At 50.1% G+C, this 5,000-nt stretch overlaps 1 protein-coding gene across 6 annotated transcripts in view; it reads left to right on the forward strand.

Annotated features, from left to right (window-relative positions):
* The window catches only part of LOC125033439 (semaphorin-1A-like), a 302,686-nt gene that overhangs the window by 52,706 nt on the left and 244,980 nt on the right, over nt 1-5,000 (forward strand). The window lies entirely within an intron of this gene.

Genomic DNA, 5,000 nt, shown 5'->3' on the forward strand with positions numbered 1-5,000 from the left:
CATCCACGCTGGATGGAAGGACTGGAAAGGGTGAAAGGAAATGGAAAATGGGGATGCAAGCGAGTGGTTTGTTAAGAGGAAGAATAAAATGAAGAGAAAGGGACAACAACGCGTCCTTTCCTCTGTATGCTTCTCCTTCTTCTTCTCCTTCTCTTTCTCCTCCTCCTCCTCCTCCTCCTCCTCCTCCCCTCCTCCTCCTCCTCCTCCTCCTCCTCCTCCTCCTCGTCCTCCTCCTCGTCCTCCCCTCTTCTTCTTATTCCTCAACCACTTACCTACCATCCCTCCTGCCTCACTGGCCACCCAACCTCCTGCCTCCCTATCCACCCTCCCACCCTCCCTCCTGCCTCCCTACCCACTCAGCCTGCCTCTCCCAACCCACCCCAGCCCACCTACCTTGTCCCTTGCCCTGGCCGCATCGGTGGGTCGGGGCAGACGCGAGGCGATTGGATGAATTGATGAGATTGATTATGGACGACGGGGCAACTGAGGCGCACACACACACGCACACGCACGCACGCACACACATATACACACATACACACACACACACACACACACACACACACACACACACACACACACACACACACACACACACACACACACACACACACACACACATACACACATACACACATAGACACATACACACACACACACACACACACACACACACACACACACACACACACACACACACACACACACACACACACACACACACACACACACACATACGTTTATATGTATCTGTAGATGCATGCGTAGTGAAAAAAATAAGGAAGAGTAATCTGAGAGAGAGAGAGAGAGAGAGAGAGAGAGAGAGAGAGAGAGAGAGAGAGAGAGAGAGAGAGAGAGAGAGAGAGAGAGAGAGAGAGAGAGAAGGGAAGAAACAGAGAGAAAGAGAAAGTAAGAAAGAACAATAAAGAGAATCTTTTTCTTGTAAAGGTAACGCGGCGGCAGGTTTGTCGAATGTCCCGGAGATCAAGGATGAACGAACGGGAAGAATGAAAGTTCAAATGAATCGTATTTCCACATCACCTTCATGTTTGTTCTCCAGAATCTTCGGGTCGAGTTCTTACAAGTATTTTATATTCGGGTTGTCCAGTCGCTGACATTTCGGCTCTTCGGTAAATTGGCTTAGTAAAAACGGGAACATTTTGCCTGCCGAGTCTTAACTGTACTCGATGGAGAAAGGGCAGATTAATTTCACGCAAGACCTTAAACGTCGGATTATTGATTATTTCTAATCCCAATCTCGTGGGATTATTAATTATTTCTAGATCTCATTGAAGTCGAGGCTCTTCGTATCCTACTGCTAGGCATCGCGTGTCTTGGCGTCCGCCCTCGTGAACAAACCCTAGACGCTGAAAACTCGGAAAATAAAAGATCTTGTTTAAAACTAATGACAGTTGGAAGATAGGATGGTCTCCCCTCCCCTCCGGCCGAGACCCATGCCGGCCACCCTACCCACGCTGCCCTTAGGGTGTCTGGTATCCTGCCCCGTCCTGTAACCCCCCCCCCCCCTCCTTCCCCCTACGCCCCACCTCTTCGCGCCCCTTACTCTTCCCTGTACCCTTGTCCCTCTCCTTTCTCTCTCATCCCCCGCCTTCCCTCCCCCGGGTTCCCCCCTTCAAGTATTCTCTCTCTCTCTCTCTCTCTCTCTCTCTCTCTCTCTCTCTCTCTCTCTCTCTCTCTCTCTCTCTCTCTCTCTCTCTCTCTCTCTCTCTCTCTCTCGTTCTCGTTCGTTCTCACTCTCGCTCTTTCTCTCTCTTTCCCCCCTTCCTGTCTTTATCCTTCTCTTTGTCTTCACACCCGCCAGCTGACTGCGTCCTATCAAGAAGGGTTTACGGTACGGGTATTTCAGTCATCTATTTTTATATGGATAAATTGATGGATGTGGGAGTTATGAAGCATTTTTTTCTCTCTTCTTTTGTTTTCATGCAAATAAGTTTGATTGAATTTTATTAGACGCGTAGAGGAATTTCAGAGAAGAAGCTTTGACTTTGGTTTAGATCGTAAATTGACTTGTAGCAAGAGGGTGGCAGAAAGGTATCATCTGCTGTATGCAACACCAGCACGAGGGCAGTTTCTCTCTCTCTCTCTCCCTTTTGTTTTAATTCCCTGGTTCATTACGGCGGGAGTGCGTTGTCCTGCGTCCCGCGTAGGGGAAAGAAGGGGAGGGGGAAGGTAGGGGAAGTACCCGTCTGTAATTATTCCCAATTTGTTGATCTAAATAGCAGTCCTTGTGGGGGTCATTTGTCCCTCGGACGCTTACCCTTCCTTCCTTGTCCTCGTCGTCGCGTTGGTCATCATTTGTTGGGCCTCTGTTGTCCCCCGTACACCTGTGTTGTGGGTTGGAGGGGGTAGGGGAAGGAGGGAGGGGGAGGAGGGGCGCTTCCTGGCTTGGTTTAGGGGTGGAGGAAGAAGGGGGGAAAGGGGGAGGGAAAGGAGGAAGAGGAGGAGATGAAGGGTAGGGATTAGGGAGGTATTATCGGCCGGGTGAGTGACGGGTGTCTGTCGTTTAGGGGTCGTGCCCTCAGAACGGGGGTTAGGGGAAGGGTAAACGGGATGAAGGGAGATATTTAAGGGAAAGGCAGGTAGGTGGGAAAGGGGAAGAAGAAAGGGGGAGGGAGAGAGAAGTGGCGATAACGCGCCGAACCAGAGTAGGAAATCGAACTGGAAGGACGGATAATCGAGAGGGAAAGGGAAGCGAAAGAGAATTTGACAAGCGGAGCGAGTGCGAAGGCCCCCTCCTTGATCACTTAGCTGGAAAAGTGCGTGCATCGCCTGCGAGTAGCAACACTCACAAACTTCCGCTCCCCAGCTCCCGAAGAGGGGCGAGAAAGAGGTGTTGCAGCCAAGGTAGTGGGGTCTGTGGTCCCCCTCTGCCCTTTCCTCTCCTTTTTGTCGTTTGTTTAGGGATAAAAGCTTGAATAAAAGGGCGTTGGGACATGATCTAATATATCCAAAGGGTTTTATATCAATGTTTCGATGTCGTTTTCTTCGTCCATTTGTATCCTTGCATTTTCTTTTTGTTCCCTTCTTCCTGTGTGTTTTTTTTTTTTTTTATGTTTATGTTCACGGTTCCTTAATCTTTTCTCCTCCTCCTATTTCTTCCATGTTATAAAAAAGGAACTACCGGTGACACATCGCTGACGGCCAGTCCATAAGATCGGTGTTATGGGCGGCCGAGTGGATATCACGAGGTGTAGAGCCGAGAGGAGGCGGCGGCAGCAACATTATATGGGTTTATGAGGCAGCTGGGAAGTCCCTTTCAAGGTGTCTTAAGGGCCTATATCAAGGGGTTTAGCAAGGAGGGTTCAGGGTCAGCCTTTCGTGAAGGAGGGAGGGGGGGGGGGGCAAGCGGGAGGAGGGGGTGGAGGGGGCAAGCGGGGGGGCGGGGAGCGTGGGGGAGCACCTTAAGTCGTCCGGTTGGGCAGGAGACGCTCCTGATGACGCCGACAGGTCCTCGCTGTCTTGGGTTTCAGGTTGTATGGGGAGGGGGGAAGGCGGGAGGAGGGGTGTAACAAGATGCTGCTGGTTGTGGCTGGGATGACATCCTTCTCCTCCTCCTTCTCCTCCTCCTCCTCCTCCTCCTCCTTCTCCTCCTCCTCCTCCTCCTCCTCCTCCTCCTCCTCCTCCTCCTCCTCCTCCTCCTCCTCCTCCTCCTCCTCCTCCTCCTCCTCTTGTTCTTGTTCCTCCTCCATATGCTTACTTTCGCTTTTTCATTAGTCTTGACCCTCAACCCCCTCTCTCTCTTTTTCTCTTTCTCTCTTTCATTTTCTTTCTCTCCCTCCCTCCCTCCCTCCCTCCCTCCCTCTCTCTTTCTCTCTCTCACCTTTGATCTGCCCTCTGTATCCATTTCTTATTGGTCAGTCTACCCAACTTCCCTCTCTGAATAAGCAAGCTTTATGCATTCGCGCAGACATAAGTACCTCCCACCATTGGCCAAAGCGTCTCTCCCTTGTTATCTCATAAAAGAACAGGTTTCCTCCTCACTCAGGTCGCGTTGGGGAAGAAACGTCACTATATATTTATTTTTTTGCCTGAATCGAGTGAGCCCACGCGAGGATTGTCACGTCCCACGCCCTGTCCTCGCTACTGCTATCTGTGTCTTTATAATTAAGATGATATCAGGTACTGTCAGGGGTGTCGGCGGTAGAGGGGGAGGGGAGAGGGGCGTGGTGGAGGAGGAGGGGGCGGAAGGGTGGGAGGGGGAGAAAGGAAGGGGAAAGGAGGGGGAGTTGTTTAGGAGAAGAAAAAAAATCAGGTCTTGGTCTCTACGAAGCCTAAAAAAAAAGTGAAGAGGGTTTCATTTTAGATTTGAGGATTAATTAATGATGGCCTTGTTGGATATGTGGTTTAGTAGAGAGGTGTGGGGGAGGGGGGGGGAGGGGGCGCAGGGTAGCATTCCCTGCGGTTCAATACAAAAAAAGTATAGTTGTCCATGCCTATAGGGTCTAAAGTCTTGAACAATTATATCAATTACTCGCCCTTAATTGCCCTCAGTACATGGGCTCGGGAATCGGTTGTGTGGCGTTTAGGACTTTTCCCAACTTGAAAGCCATATAGAAATGGGCTTTACGAACGTGATGTTCTCCTTCGTCAGGGACAGGGAACTACGGCAAGGGGGTAGTATAGTGCTATGTCAAACCACGCATACAAAGGAGACGTCCTTAGAGTAAGGGAATATAAAGACGTCGAGAGACAGGGATAGATTTCTCTCCCATGTTCTCTCTTTCTTTCTTTGTTCTTATATATGTTGTTGTTTTTTTCTTTTACGTTTTGGGCACTAAAGTAATAACGACGGCAACGTGTCAGTTACGCTTGCCGCTTCCTCTTTGTTTTATTTATTCTCTCTCTTCTTTACTGTCTGATAGTAACAGCGTGTCTATTGAGGTTTCTGTTCCTCCGCCTTCTGTCTCGTATTACGCCGCGGATTTCATTTTCTTGCGTCGTCACTGTCCCATTTCCAACGTACTCGGTGATTCCGATGA

Source organism: Penaeus chinensis, chromosome 16, assembly GCF_019202785.1.
Source record: "Penaeus chinensis breed Huanghai No. 1 chromosome 16, ASM1920278v2, whole genome shotgun sequence".
NCBI classification, from domain to species: domain Eukaryota; kingdom Metazoa; phylum Arthropoda; class Malacostraca; order Decapoda; family Penaeidae; genus Penaeus; species Penaeus chinensis.